Here is a 16,591-nt window from a genome sequence, read left to right as displayed (position 1 = left end):
CACAATAAAGTGAAGTTTTTGGTTTGCCAGTTCGTATAAGTTACATTTACATTGTACTATAGTCCATTAATGTGCAATAACATTGTTTAAAAAACATACATACCTTAATTTAAAAAATATTTTATTGCTGAGAAGATGCTAATTATCTGGGCTTTCAGCTGGTCTTAATCTTTTTGCTAGTGGAGGCTCGTGCCTCAGTGTTGATGGTTGCTGACTAATCAGGGTGGTGGTTGCTTAAGTTGGGATGGCTGTGGCAGTTTCTTAAAATAAGAACATTGAGATTTGCCACATTGATTGAGTTTTCCTTTCACAAACGGTTTGGTTTATCTGTAGCATGCAATGCTGTTTTATAGCATTTTATCTCCAGTAGAACGTCTTTCAAATTGGAGTAGAACTTCTTTCAAATTTCAAACTCCTTTCAAATTCCTCTCAAACCCTACTAGTGGTTTATCAACTAAGTTTATGTAATGCTCTAAATCCTCTGATGTCATTTCAACAGTCTTCACAGCACCTTCACCACAATTAGATTCCATCTCAAGAAACCACTTTCTTTGCTCATCCACAAGAAGCAGCTCCTTATCTGTTCAAGTTTGAACATGAGAGCACACAGTGCAGTCCCAAGTCCCATCTTCAGGATCCACTTCTGATTATTCTCATTCTCTGGTTCCTTCCACCCCATGGGGAGTGATTTCCTCCATGAAGTCTTGAACCCTCAGAGTCATCCATGAGGGCTGGAATCCACTACTTCCAAATTCCTATTTGTATTGGTATCCTGACCCCCTTCCTATGAATCACAAATGTTCTTAACAGCATCGAGAATGGTGAATCTTTTCTGGACGGTTTTCAGTTTATCTTTTGCCCAGATCCATGAGAGGAATCACCATCTGTGACACCTACTGACGTACAAAATGCATTTCTTTAGTCATAAGACTTGAAAGTTGAGATGATTCCTTGATCCACGGGCTGCACGATGGATGCTGCATTAGCAGACATGAAAACCACGTTAATCTCAGTGTCCGTCTCCCTCAGAGCCCTTGGGTGACCAGGTGCACGGTCAGTGAGCAGCGGTATTTTGAAAGAAATCCTTTTCTCTGAGCATTTGATCTCCGCAGTGGGTTTCATATTCAGCGAAGTGCGTTGTAAACAGATGTCCCGCCACCCAGTCCGTGTTGTTCCATGTATGGGGCACGGGCAGAGTAGATGTGGCATCATTCGGAAGGGCCCTCGGACGTTCAGAATGGTGGGTGGGCCCTGGCTCCCATCTGCAGTCCCCAGCTGCGTTAGCCCCTCGCAGGAGAGTCCGCACCTGTCCTTTGCAGCTTTGAAGCCAGGCTCTGACTTCTGTCCGGCTTTGAAAGTCCCAGATGGCATCTTCTTCCAACAGAAGGCTGTGGGGTCTACACTGAAGATCTGGGGTTGAGTGTAGCCTCCACCTTCCTGAACTCTTGAGCCGGGTCTTCCGGAGGACCTGCTGCAGCTTCTCCATCAGCCCCTGCTGCTTCACCTGTGCTTTCACGTGGTGGAAGAGGCTTCTTCCCTCAAACCCGCTAACCAGCCTCTGCTGCTTCAGATGTTTCTTACAGCCTCCTGCCCTCTCCCAGCCGTCCTAGAACCGAACAGAGTTAGGGCCTTGCTCTGGGTCAGGCTTTGGCTTAAGGGAATGTTGTGACAGATTTGATCCTCTGTCCAGACCACTGAGTCATTCTCTGTATCAGTCATTCTCCAGACCACTGAGTTGTTCTCTGTATCAGTGATAAGGCTGCTTCCCTTTCTTATCATTTGTGTGTTCACTGGCCCTTTTATTTTCCTTCCAGAACTTTTCCTTTGCATTCATGGCTTAACTGGTATAGTTTTTTGACTTGTTCTGGCTTCTTACATCGGTGTGGTTCGTGAAACCCCAGAATAATGACAGTAGTAACATTAAAGATCAATGATCACAGATCACCATAAAAATATAATAATGAAAAAGTTTGAAATACTGGGAGTATTACCAAAATGAGACATTAAGTGAACAGATAAAGTTGGGAAAATAGTGCTGATAGACTTGCTTTGTGTGGCGTTTCCACAAACCTAGTTTATAAAGCACAGGAAGTACAAATATGCCAAGTACAGTAAGATTGAGGTATGCCTTTATTTTAGGCTTTGGGGGCCATATGGTCTTTATTTAACTACTCGGCTCTTGTAGTGTGAAAGGAGCCTCTAGAGAAGCAGCAAACAAACGGAGGTGGCTGTGTTGCAGTAAAAGTTTATTTTAAAACCAGGTGGTAGGCACCTGAGTGGCTCAGCAAGTGAGCATCTGCCTTTGGCTCAAGGTGTGCTCTCGGGGTCCTGGGATTGAGTCCTGCATCAGGCTCCTGGCCCGGAGCCTGCTTCTCCCTCTTCCTGTGTCTAGGCTTCTCTATCTCTCATGAATAAATAAATAAAATCTTAAAAAAAAAAAACAGGTGGTGAGCCAGGGTGACCTGTGGGCCATAATTGCAAAAAGTATTACATAATTGTAATGCTGTCTTTGAAACATCCCTACTTGTCCCTGATGCCCTAGTTTTTGTTAATTACTTTTCAGTTATTTTTTTTCCTTCACATTGATCCTTCTTCAAGTTAATTGACTCTTTTCTTCATCAACTTTTTTCTGTCATTAAGTACATTTAGTACATTTTTGGCACATGTATTTTACATCTCTGGCATTTGCACCTGGCTCTTTATGTATGTTTTGCTCTTCCTATCTTTCCATATGTGTGTTTTCCATTCCCTTGCAGAGTACAGTGACAGTAGATCCTTCAGTCCCTTGTCTCATAAATCCAGCATTTCAGGGTTGGCATCTGTTGTTTTAGGGATGTGTTATATTTTCTGGCTTTTAATGTGACCTTTTAGCCTAGAGTTTTGTTTTGGACACTGTAAATGTTAGACTCTGCAATCTTTTATACTGCTCTGAAGAGTGTTGACTTTGTTTTAGCAAGCACTTAACTTGTTTAGCATTAAAATGCAGACCTGTGGTGGGCATCTGCTTTGATTCCCTGAGTTCTTCAAGCCTTGGTGATGCTAGCCATACAGGAGATGAACTGCTAGTCCTCTGCCCTGAGATTAACCAGGCTGATGTCAGTTTTCCTGAGGTACTTGTAGGTCAGGGATCAGCCAGGGAGGTGGGCTTTTATGCTCAGAACCTGAGGTTCCTCTTCCCTGGCTTGTGTCCTGGGTCCTTGCCTCGTTCTCTGGTAACCCTACTTGCCGGGGGATTCCCCGAGTTCCTTGGCCAGAAAGATGGCAAGTCCTTCTGTTGGAGGTTGAGCTGCCCATCACCACCACTCCCACAGACTGCTTTACCGCAGGGTAAAGACCCAGAACATGTGGTAAAGCCACAGATTGTTTGCTTCCTTTTAAAATAGTCTTTTGTTTGTTTGCTTCCAAAGCCTCTTTAAAAATCTTCAGAAAGTATTTGATGACTTGTAGTACATTTGCAGGAGATTTGGTTTTAAGGACTAAACACAGGTGGAACCTAGTGGTGTTTGTTGGGGTTAAACATCTGAGACTAGTCTAATTCTTTTCCTCTTGTAAGTTATTTGATCTTTATTCCCTGGGGACCTAAGATTTTTTTCCCCCCTCCTTTAAAATCTAGTTGTTTTCTCTTGTAAATTGATCCAGTAGATTCCAATTCTAGGTTGGCCTTTTCAAGAGATTCAGGTCTTCCTATTTCTGGAAAATGTTCTTATAGTTTTAAATATGACTTTGTTTTACTGTTTTGCTTTTCTTCTTCAAGGGCTTCAATTATATGTATATTGGTCCCCCTTTACTTTTTTAATTTCAACCATTTTGACCTTTTTACTTCTTTCTGAATGCTATTTTTATTCCCCTTCTCCCCCTGCCCCTCAACGTTCTTTAGTATTTTTTATTAAGTTTTCATTTGAAGCTCTTTCTTCTTTGGCATATTATAGTTAAATGTTCACTTTTTTTTTTTTTAAGATTTCTTTTTTTTTTTTTTTTTTTTTTAAGATTTCATTTATTCACTCATTCAAAAACAGAAAGAGGCAGAGACAGAGACACAGGTGAAGAGAGAAGCAGGCTCCATGCAAGGAGCCCGATGTGGGACTTGATCCTGGGTCTCCAGGATCACACCCTGGGCTGAAGGTGGCGCTAAACCACTGGCCCCCCGGGCTGCCCCCCTAAGTGTTCACTTCTGATATGATTTTGCCTTGTCTTCTTTTGGCTGAGTTTAACCAACTGTTGTTTAATATTTTCCTGTTTTGATGTTCTTAGTTTTATACTTAAGACTTAAGAAATATTTCACATATACAGACAGATGGATATAGTTCCCCAAATACGTATTCGACAGTATTTTATTTATTTATTTATTTTTTATCAGACAGACTAGATTTTATTTTTTTTATTTTTATAATAAATTTATTTTTTATTGGTGTTCTATTTGCCAACATACAGAATAACACCCAGTGCTCATCCTGTCAAGTGCCCCCCTCAGTGCCCGTCACCCATTCACCCCCACCCCCCACCCTCCTCCCCTTCCACCACCCCTAGTTCGTTTCCCAGAGTCAGGAGTCTCTATGTTCTGTCTCCCTTTCTGATACTTCCCACACATTTCTTCTCCCTTCCCTTCTATGCCCTTTCACTATTATTTATATTCCTCAAATGAATGAGAACATATAATGTTTGTCCTCCGATTGACTCACTTCACTCAGCATAATACCCTCCAGTTCCATCCACGTTGAAGCAAATGGTGGGTATTTGTCGTTTCTAATGGCTGAGGAATATTCCATTATATACATAAACCACATCTTCTTTAACCATTCATCTTTCGATGGACACCGAGGCTCCTTCCACAGTTTGGCTATTGTGTACATGGCTGCTAGAAACATCGGGGTGCAGGTGTCCTGGCGTTTCATTACATCTGCATCTTTGGGGCAGTATTTGATTTAGACGTGACATTTGTGTTACATTTTTCAGCTCTGTTTTTATTTTTGACAGCAGGGGGATTTTCATCAGTTGAAATGGTTTGATTTGCATTTTCTTTTCCAGTTTTTTTATGGATGTGGTCTGCTTTGTTCTGTTTTATTTTACAGGCAAGGTTCCTAATATCCGAGCGCTGTTCTGCTCTCCACATAGTTCCTTTTGTGGATGATGTTGGTGGTGAGGGGGAAGGGTTTGCCTTTTGTTTCCATAGGATCCCTGGATATTTTCCTCTTGGTTGCTCCACTGTTCTCTGTCTCAGAGTTATGACTCCTTCTCAGTACAGTTGATTACCTCTCAGAGTTAACGTTCCTCAGAGCCTGTCACTTCTGGGCCTCTTCCCTCTATCAGGTACTGTGAACCATCCTGCTCTGTATTTCAGCATTTAATGCCAACTTACTCTTTTTTTTTTTTTTTTTTTTTCAACTTACTCTTTTTCAGAGTTATTCTACATGTGCTGCTTCTGATGCTCCAGGGCCCTCCACTCTCTGTGGAGTAATAAGCCTTTCCTCCCTGCTTTCTGCATCCACAGACTTGCTGTTATTTTGAAACTTGGGTTATTTTTCTATGTAATACATCTTTAGAAGTTTTGGTGAAAACGTAGGTCATGTGTGTCCTTCACTTTGATGTTTTAAAATGTCTTTTTATGGGAGATTGTGAGGGAGGAATCAATATCAGGCAGCTCCCTCATCTCATTTTGCAATCCATTAAAATGGCCTATTGATTGTATCTCAGAATAGATGTTGTGGATCTTTGTCTCTAAGTGTCCCCCTTAGTCCAGACAACTGTCATCTTGACACATTACTCCATTGCCTCCTGCCCGTCCCTTTCGTTTCACCCCTTGTACATTAGCAAGTGCAACACTTCTAACATGTAAATCAGTTATATTGTTCTTGCTGAGATAAAATGGCTCAGAATTGCATGGTCCCAAGAAGAAACAGTGAACTGTGGCTGGTGGGCCAAATGCAGCCCACCAACCTGTTTTTTTCTACGGCTCTTGAGCTAACAGTGGTTTTTGCGGTTTTAAAAGTTTGGGGAGAAAATCAAGAGTATTTCCTAACACATGAAAATGATGTAAAATCCAAATCTCAGTGTCCATAAGTAAAATTTTCCTGGAACACAGCCATGCACATTTGATTATGTGTTGTGAATAGCTGCTCTTGCACATACTCTGGAATTGAGTAGCATCACAGAGACCGTATGGCCCACGGAACACTCCTGGTGGTTTGGTCTCAACTCCTTTCCTTTTTGTGCTGTTAGAACTTTTGTTCATTTGTCTTTTTTAAATTAAAATTTAGTTTTTCATCACGATAAGTGTACTCTTTAATCCCATCACTTATTTCCCACATCTGCCACCCACCTCCCCTCTGGTGACCATCACTCAGTGTGTTCTCTACAGTTAAGAGCCTATTTCTTGATTTCTCTGTCTTTCTCTTCTCTTTTTTTATTGCTTATTCTCTTTTTTCCACATGAGTGAAATCATATGATATTTGTCTTTCTCAGACTTATTTCACTTAATATAATACTCTTTAGCTCCATCCATGCATTGCAAATGGCAAGATTTTGTTCTCTTTTTCTGGCTGAATAATATTCCATTGTGTATATACACCACGTCTCCTTTATCCATTCATCTATTAGTGGACACTTGGGCTGCTTTCATAGTTTGGCTATTGTAGATAATACTGCAGTAAACATAGGATAAACATATCCCTTTGAGTTAGTTTTTTTGTATTTTCTGAGTATATACCCTACAGTGTGATTCATTTGTCTGTTTGCCTGCCTGCTTACCTAATCATGCATTTTAGTCTTTCCATTATATACGAACTCTGTAGGTGCAGTCCTCATGTTTATCTTGTTTTATGGTTGTATTTCCAGTAAGTTTCTAGCACATGCCCTGGCTCATTGTAGGTACTCAGTAAGTATTGTCCTGTCAACTAATGAACAGAGGAGGTTTTACTTACATTAATCTAGAGATACCGAGAAAATTTCGTGGGGAAGTGATGGTGAGGTACCAGGAAATGGTCATATTAGAATGTGGGCAAGGGGAGTGTTCAGAAAAACAGACCTTTCCTCAAAGCCTGCAGTTAGTGGATATGCTTGGGTGGAAATGCAATCTGACAGGTATCCTTGTCCTGAAAAGAGGTGAGGCCTCTCAGCTCTGGATCCTGACGGGAATTCTCAGTTTCTTCCCTGAGAGTCCTGCCATCTTGCTTTTCTTGGTAGTTTGTCCTCTAATTCCCCTTTCTGCTTTATCTCCTCTCTCTTATTGCTCCTGCTGAGCCCTTGTTTCTTAAGGGGAGCATGGAAACTCCAAAATAATTTTTATTACCCAAAGGTAATCACGTTAAGTCCCTTTAAAATGAACTTAATCATATTTTTAATACAAATTCTTTTTTTATTGTTTGTTGTAATGCATTCAGACTTTAATTATTCTATAGAACTAATTACGGATTTTGTATTTTCTTTTGCTATCTTGAAGACAGACTTCCTTTGGAATTGAGTGTGTTTAGATTAAAATGTGTGTATATTTTTAATATGAAAAGTCCCCACCTACCTCTTGCCTTATCTCCCCTCCCCTCATATGGGGGGAGACCGACTCCTGAGAATTTGGAGTATAGTTTCAGACATTTTACTAAACACATAAAAAATGCATACTTAAACATTTATACGCCCATATTTATATGTGCATCCGTGGAAATATGTAGGTTTTATTTTTTTAATGGAATGCACGTAAACTTTTTTGGTTAACATTAGAGAACATACTCCAATGTTTGTACGTAGTGATAGATCTCATTTTTTAAAACATATGCAGTCTTTTATAAGAGATATCAAGTGATTTGTGTAACTGATCTATTAATGAATACAAAGTTCTCTCTTTCTCTTTCTAGTCAGAAATAGTACAACACTGAATGTCTGTGTGTGCATCACTTCTTGCAGATGTGTAAGTTTTTTCATAGGTTTAAATTCCACAAGTCAATTTTTCAGTTCAGAGGGCTCACCTACTTAAATTTATGATAAATACTGTCCTAATGCCTTCCAGAAAGAGTGCGCGAAATTGCCTTCTAGCAGTGTAAGAGAACACTTGTTTCCCATAACTGTTACTCATACTGCAAAGTGTCAGTCTTTTTAAATCTTTCCTACTTTGTCGATGAAAAAAAAATAAAATTTATTTCATTTGCGTTTCCTTGATTTTTAGTGAGCTTGAATGTTTTTCAACAGAACTTAGAGGCAAAGGCTGAACTGACCATTATTTTATATGTCACGTTTATTCTTCATTTACAGCCTGTGCAGGCTACAGCTTGTTTCCCACTAAAATTGTGGACAGTAAGTATGTAAGGTCACTAGGTGTCACTAGAATCCCATTTTGTTGAGCTCTCTCTGAGCGTGTTTTTTCTGAGGGCATATTGCTGTGAAACAGCAACTGATAAATTCTGACGGTTCCTTTGAACATTAGACAATTTTATATTGAAGAAGAAGTAAAGGCAAAAGGAATAAAGGTCAGCTTGGCTGTCGCCCCTCAGTTCTGTTGAGGATGGCTGATCTAATGGATAAGTTGGAAACACAGTTCACAGCATTTGTGTTTGTCTGCCTGAGAGCGGGTCATTGCCAGATGCCCCACCACCGCTGCATCTCATGCCTCCTACAGACAAGCACATTTTCTTGCATGACCCACGCGGCCACTCATGTTAGGAGGTCCACACAGACGCACCCCCGCCGTTGAGTTCTGAGTCTGCCGTGGTCTCACCCGCTGCTGGAGTCGTGCTCCGCACAGCGCCCGGCTCCCAGCCCCCTGCAGACGTGCCCTCTGTATCCGGGCAGCCTGTCTCCTGGTTCCTCACTTGGGCCGTGCCTCCGTCTTTCTTCGGCTTTTGTCCTTTTAATGTTGTGGAAGATGGTGAGTTGTGCTGTGCGTTGTCCCTCAGTTTGGGATCACCTGGTGTTTCCTAGTGAGATTATCTGAGTCCTGCATCTCTTGCAGGAAGGCCCAGGAAGCTGAGATGGGTTCTTCTTCATGCTCCCTCCCAGTGTGTGTTGGTGCTGGTGGTGGTCACAGTTGTGCCTGCTAGGCCGCTGCACCGGGGGGGGGGGGTATGTTCCCCCCCCAGCACATTTAGTGTGGCATTTGAGGGGAGGTACTTTCAACTACGTCACTGACTGTCCTCATCACTGTGTGTGTGAGTGTGTGTCTCCCTGCTTTATTCACTGGATTATAATCCATTACTGTCTTCATTTCTTTTAAGGTTTAGATTGTCTTTGATTGCCCAGGGTCACCCATCCAAGAGGACTTCTGTGTTATTTTACCCATTTCCCATGATTCTCTGACAATAATTTAATCCTAACTCTGCTTGTACCTTCTTTGTCCCAGCCCTGGATTCAGCCATTTCTCCAGGGATGCCTGGTTCCTTATACTAGAAATGGTGTTTTGAACCCATCATCTGGGTGCTACTGTGCCCTGCCGCACCCCGTGCGTGGACAGAGATCGCGACACCCGTGCGTACTGTACCCGTGTAGTTATAGCTCCGTGTGTAGTGAACCAGGTTCCCACTGATATCTGCAGCATCACTCCCAAAGCAGGGGTTCATTCTGGTCCTCATATCTGCTCCCCAGTGTTTGCAGTTCTCTGACTGTGAGGACCCGGGCTCCTGTTATCCTTGTTAGCAGGGCAGTTAATTGAGTAGGTAGGTGACCAGTCTCTTCAGGGCAGTGTCCTTCCCTGTACAGATGTCCTCTTCACCCCGCCTGGCCCCCACAGGTGGGAACCCTCTACACCTGTTCAAACTCTGCCTGCCTGGGCCCCAGCACCACAGGCTGGGCCATCCCCCCAACGGATGCCCCGTTGGCAGGCTCTGGGAAGCCCCCCAGTGGAGAAGCGCTCCCCATCCATCTACAAACCTTGCAGGTGTCTGCCCTTGCCTCGCCTGTGTGGCTCTAGGACAGGATGGTCAGGTGGGAGGGAAGGCTGGAAGGGCAGACTTCTTACCTTATGTTGAGAGCACATGTAGAGGGGTTGCTGGAGTGGTGGGAATGGGCTCACAGAGTTCAGAATTATCCTTAAACATTTAAAGTTTTAAACCTTTTCGTGTCATTAAAAGCTTGTGTGTTAGTAAGACGTGTTCTTAAGAACCTGCCAGTTAGGTTTTTCTGTTTGTGGCAGACTTTCAGTGTTCCCCTTTTGGTTAAAAACAAAGCAAAGCAAAGCAACACCCAAATTTATCTACTGTTACCAATTAAAACATCAACTCGAATAAAAGACATTTTTTTCCTGTCAGTGTGGGTTTACTGAGAAGATACGACCTAATATTCATGAGTGACTCCGTAAATAATATCAGAATAATGGGTTTCTTATAGCTTTAGAGCAGTAGTTCTCAAATCATGGTTCAGGGACTTCTGTGGGTCAGGGGTCAGTTGTGTTGACATGTATTGATTTTTATTCTTGTCTTTAAGTGAATTAATTACATATTTTAAGATCTCAGTTTTGTTACAAAAAATATCCTTAAGTCTAACTCACATTAAAAAAAACTTTAAGGTCTTTGAATTTTTTAAAAGTGAGAGAGAATTTGAGTCCAGAATACTGCTTCACCAGTGGTTTTGTGTCCGTGGTTCCTGACTGTGAGCCCCACCGTGACCGCGGGTTTGCTCTGTGCCAGGCGAAAGGGCGCATCGTCCCTCTTCCTTCCTCATCCCCTGAGGGAGGCCCTCCATGTTCTCTTGTTCGGTTTTACTGTTGAAAGGGATTTCTTCCCCCACAGGTCAGAGCCTTTTCCACTGCCCTAGCTTTTGAAGACGCAGTGAGTGAAGGCGACGCGGAGTGGGCTGCTGACACTGGGTGTGTTTGGCATAACCGCGAGCCCATCCCCTTGCAGTGGAGGGTTTGTCCTGAGGGTGGGCTGGGAGGGGCGGCGGCGGAGCAGGGGCGCAGTGGGAAGTGCCACCATCCTTAGCTCTCCAGGGAGAAGGAGCTCTTTGGAGTGGAGCCCAGGCCGGGCTTCCCAGAGGGGAGGATGACACATGCTGCCTTGTTCCCTGTTGGCTCTGAAGGAGCAGCAGTTGAAGATCAAGTTCAGGGCATCTCTTGAAACACTTTTCTGCGTGACCACTAGATGGGAGGATAGTGTTATTTTACATTTCTGAAGGAAAGCAAAAAGCCAACCCATGAGCCTTTTTTTTTGGTTGTTGTTTATTAAGTAGATTTTGATTGAGTGCCTGATAAAAAGGGGTTTTAGTGAAGCGTCTGTGCAGTATTTCAGTAGGCAGGTGGACACACAAGTTGTTTGCATGCATGGAATGACATCACCAGTTAGGGGCCCTTGGTTTCTTTGTTGTGAGAGGTGGATTCAGGAAGCGTGTCTGCGTCTTTCCACCATACCAAGTCACAGGTAAATTGTTGGGACACTCCTCGCCATTGAGGAGAAGCTGTCTTCCACAACTACGTCGCCTGGGTCAGGCACACATTTTACCCAGCTGAATCAAGCCTTTCCCCCAACTACTGACTAGTACAGGATACTTACGAGTTTTGTGAACTTGGGCAAATGATGTCCCGTGAGCCTCGGTGTCTTCAGTTGTCAGATGTGAGCAGATGATGCGACAGTACTTATCCACCAGGATTGGTGTGAGGTTCTTGTGAGCTGGCTGAGCTTTAAGGTCTCTGACTGTGACTTAAATATCATGGATGTGATGGTGCAGTTATTCTTTTCTTCCAAGACCTATGTGAGGGTGCTTCCCGGCCACACCCATGTGCTATTTTGTTGCCTAGAACAGTGGGAAATAGGTGACATTTCATGTGAGTAAGAAGCAGCCAGTAGGCCCTGCTCAGGGTACACATGGGCATTAGCAGACCTTTGCTTTAAAAGAAGCATTCCTGAGAAGTATTTCTCTCCTTGTTCTCTTCATTAGTGATGCCTGATTCTCACTTCTTTCATTAGATCCATTATTCCGCCTATCTCGTTTGTGGCTGGCTTTCTGCAGGCTTAGGTGATTACTTTGTTGTTAAAAAAAAAAAAAAAAACTTTACACAAATAATATTTATATAAAATGAAGTGTACCCCTTTGAAGTGTCCATGCGCTGAGTTTTGACAAATGTGCACACCCATGTTACCACCACTGTCACAGTCAAAATATTGCAAACATTTTCATTGTCCCAAGAAGTTCCCTTGTATCCCTTTGCAGTCATCTTCCCTGCCCCAAGGCCCTTGTACCTTTTACAGGGTCACACTGCAGGGCTGCCTGGTTTCTGGCACTGCAGCGTAGCTTTACTTATTCCAGGGTGTTATGTAATGGAAATCATCTAGTATGTGTTATTTTGTGCCTGGCGTCTTTTGTTCAACATCATACTTTTGAGACATTTATCTTTGTTGTTATATGTATCAATATTTTAATTTTTTTAATAGCTGAGTAAGATTCTATTATATGGATATACCACAGTTTGTCTACCCAGTCACCTGTTAATGGACGTTTGGATAGTTTTTGGTTATTATGACTAAAGTTGCAGTGAATAATCATGCTTGTGTCCTTGTATGTTTTCATCACTCTTGGGCCGTTACCCAGACTGTTTTTCATTCCTACCAGCAGTACATGAATGTTCCATTTGCTTCACGTTTTCACCAACACTTGGGATTTATCAGTCTTTAATTGTAGCCATGCTAGTGGATATGTAGTAGTATATCATGTGTTTATTTTTTTGTAGCAGTTTTTTGGAATATAATTCACCCATCAAAAGTGTGCAATTTGGTGATTTTTTTTGTTTTTGTTTTTGTTGTGTTTTAAAAATTTATTTATTTGAGAGAGAACATGCACGTGCATGTCTGTGAGTTTGGGGAGGGACAGAGGGAAAGAATCTCAAGCAGACTCCCTGATAAGCCTGGAGCCCTACGTGGGGCTGGATCTCACAACCCTGAGATCATGACCTAAGCCGAAATCAGGAGTCTGATGCTAAACCGAATGAGCCAGCAGGTGCCCTTTGTTATTGTTTTTGAGTAAACTGTGTATCCAACATGGGGCTTGAACTCATGACCTTGAGATCAAGAGTCACATGCTCTACTGAGTAGCCAGGTGCCCCTACAATTCAGTGTTTTTTAATATATTCACAAAGTTTTGCAGCCACCAACACAATTTAAAACATTCTCATCACCCTAGACTGCAACCTCGTACCCTTTACACCACCCTCCAATCCCACGGTGCAGGGCAAATACTAATCAGTCTCTGGCTCCATAGGTTTGCTGCTTCTGAACATGTCATGGAAGCGGAATCAGACAATTTGTGGTCTTTGTGCCTGGCTTCTTTCTCTTAAAATAATATTGTCAAGATTCCTCCATATTTGTAGCATGTATCAGAATTTTGCTTCATTTTTTGTTATCAAATAATATTCCATTGTAGGGCTGTAGCACATATATCCATATCATGTATGATTCAAAAGTATTTTCTCTCATTGTGTCTGTTATTTTTATATGCCCTTTACAGTTTCCTTTGAAACAAATGGTTCTGATCTTTGTGAGGTCCAATTTATTTTTTGTTTCTTGTGCCTTTGATGTCATTTAAGGAACCATTGGCAAATTGGAGATCAGAAATATTTACTTCTATATTCTCTGAGAATTTTATAGTTTTAGTTCAGACAACTTAGGTCTTTGATCCATCTGGATTAGTTTCTGTGCATGGTGTGAGGTAGGGGTCTGATTTCATCCTTTTTTTGCGTGGGTATCTGCTTGTTCAAGCACCATTTGTTGAAAAGATGATTCTTTGCTATGATTTTAGTTCCTAATTTTGACAAGACTCAAAATCCATTAACCAAGGATGCCTGGATGGTTCAGTCGGCAGTTGATTGAAATGATTTTGGCTTAGGTTGTGGTCTTGGGGTCCTGAGCCCTGCATCAGGCTCTGCACTCAACAGGGAGTCTGCTTCAGAGTTTCTCCCTCTTCCTCCCCCTGTTGCTTGAACTCTTTTTCTCTCTCTAAAAAAATAAATAAATAAAAATAAATCAATTAATTGTACATTTGAGGATCCCCTCTGGCTTTAGTGTGTATTTCCCTGATGACTAGTACTAAGTATAAGATCACTTACTTAGTGACTGTTTGTCTTCACTCCCTTTGTGGAACTGAGTTTTAATGAAAGAAACAGGTTGTGCAGGGTTTGGTGAATCCTCTGAAGGAACAGGATGGGCTTTGTCACGGGGCCCATTTGTAGTTGGTGACCCTACTGACACGGTGGCTGGGGAGGCCTCTTGGAGTTGGTGACTTGAGCTGAAACAAAGATGTGAAGGATCTAGGTATTCAGAGATTTGGGGGACCAGCTTTGTGAGGAACAGAAGGTTGGGGCCGGAGATGGGGTGATGCCTGTGTGGTTGGGATCTCTGAGGAGGGGAAGCTCAGAGGCAGGGATGTCCTCCCGCAGGCCGTAAATGGGATTTGAATGTTAGGCACATCTCTCTCTTTATTCTCAGTGTGGCCTGTCCATGTCAGACCTTCTTGTGGATGAAGCATAGCACCTAACTTTAGATAGGTCCAGACCTGAACTCACCGTCCTCTGTGAATGACTTCCTGACTTCATTCTCTGTCTTGGTGTAGGTGCCATTTCTCTCCCTATTGTGCCAGCCAGAGTCCTTTGAATCAGAATGCCTGGTTTCCTGTTCCCATCCTGTTATGGAGAGAGGGCCCCTCACACACAGGAAAGAAAGAAGTCAGCTATTATTATGAGGCTTGGAGTGAACAGTGGTCCCAGTTCCTGTTCCCCAGAAGTATCGCCTCTCTACCCGTGCATCTTGCTGCAGCTGTCTTGACCTCTGTTTCCCAGTTACCGTGGCTCCACTACTGCCCTGACTTCCCAGTTCCCAACACTGTCTAGACTTTAGAGTGTAGAAATGCAAATTTAGCGCTTTCCAAGTGGCCACCTTCTGGGGGACCCCACTCCACCATCTGCATGCACCTACTCATTGCACCACACCCATGCTGCTTGTCCTCTCTGGATTTTGTAAACAAAATCAGCAGCTGATGAGCTGAATCCATAGTTTTACTTTGCATTATTAAGACTGTAAACATTGTTGTTAGTTGAATCTGAAAATGCATGCGAATACATTTCACAAAGTCTTTGTGAAGCTTTGTCCTACCTGAGCTCTGCCTGGTGTCCTTGAGTCCAGCGCATCTCTGGTCCAAGTCCTCTGAAAACTGATCCTGTCACCTGCTTTGGTGGCAGAAGCAAGTGAAGGTGCAGAGGCCCTGACTGTGGGCACAGTTAGGGGTATTGCGCTGTTCCTCAGACCCCCCTTGTCGCCAGAGCCCTGGAGGTGTGAGCAGAGGAGTCCTGTCCTGTGTCCTCCCTTGTCCAGCTTCCAGGCTCTGGTTTACTTTCCTGTATTTGCTTTTCAGTTCCCCAGACATCTCTTATCTACTCTTTATTTCTGTTGGTCGGTGTCGTTTTGTTTTACTTCACTCTCATTTGAATGGGGCTTCAGGGGCAGGAGAGAAAAACATATGTGCTCTGTCAGTTGTAACAAGAGCTCAAGAACATTCCATTTTTATTTCTAAATATTGCATTTAAGGATCTGCACCCAGTCCCACAGCTGTGGTGAAACCTCTAGCATCTCCTGCCCCCACAGTTCCCGGCTGGGCTCCTTGCCCTCAGGTTCCTGTCCTGGAGCTCATCCTGCAGAGTGGCCTGTCCAGGGCGCCCCCCCCCCCCCGCCCCCCGCCCACCTCTCCTAGCATCCCAGGGTCCACAGCACGAGGCCGTCCAGGCTCATGAGCTTGGCAGATACAACCCTCTGGGCGACCTATGTAACCTCCTTGTCCCTGGTATCCTCACTCCAGTGCATTCACTGCACTCACACCAAGTGGTGTCTGTTTTCCCAGAATTGTCACGCTGTTGTCCACTTTGCTGTGCTTTTGTCTGTGTTCTTCTTTCAGACGGAAGATCTGCATCCTCCCACATCTGCTTCCTCATCAGAATTTCATCTGGTGGTCGCCTCCCTCCTAACTCCTCCCCACTCCCGAAGTATAACTTGTGCTGTCTCTGGCTTCTGCTCTCCCCTGTAGTTCTCTTATTACAATTACTGTGCTGTGTTCTCTTTTTTAATTTTTGCAATTTTTTTGCAAATTTCTTTCATGTCTGGATTAATAAAAGACAGTTACATTGTCCAGTCTGCCTCTGCATTGTTTCGGGATCTCTCTCACATGCGCAGACACACACATCATTTAGCAAACTCCGTCGTGTGCTCATGCGACAGCAGTGAAAAAGGCAAATGAGGCCTTCTTGTGAGAAGAACAGTTTTGACCCACATGCCTTCAGAAGGGGCTTGGGGACCCCAGGAGTCTTCTGACCAACTTTGAGATTCATTAGGCGAGTGATAAATAGCATTGTCAACTTGGTGTGTACTCTCCCAGACTTTGCTCAAATTGAGAAGTACTTTATACAGTATATAGTGTCATGTTCACGCTGCTGACATTCTGTTTTTCTTCCTAATATATTTTAATAGAGCTTTCTGTACGAGTATTGATATACTTCCCTGTTCCTTTTTTGCACTGTATTTCAATTTTACTTTCAACTCATTTGCATACTAACTGTTGAACAGTGACAGGTTTATGAAATATAGCCAGAGATGTATTTAGGGCTGTATTTTAAAAACACTGAAACAACAGGTAGGTGATA

The 16,591-nt window shown here is 43.0% G+C and overlaps 1 protein-coding gene across 4 annotated transcripts in view; it reads left to right on the top strand.

Annotated features, from left to right (window-relative positions):
* Nucleotides 1-16,591, top strand: part of MCPH1 (microcephalin 1) — a 236,821-nt gene that overhangs the window by 16,841 nt on the left and 203,389 nt on the right. The gene's annotated exons all lie outside the window — the stretch shown is intronic.

This window comes from Vulpes vulpes, chromosome 7 (genome assembly GCF_048418805.1).
Source record: "Vulpes vulpes isolate BD-2025 chromosome 7, VulVul3, whole genome shotgun sequence".
Lineage (NCBI taxonomy): Eukaryota > Metazoa > Chordata > Mammalia > Carnivora > Canidae > Vulpes > Vulpes vulpes.
The sequence above is the reverse complement of the archived record's forward strand: the minus strand, read 5'-3'. Positions and strand labels throughout refer to the sequence as shown.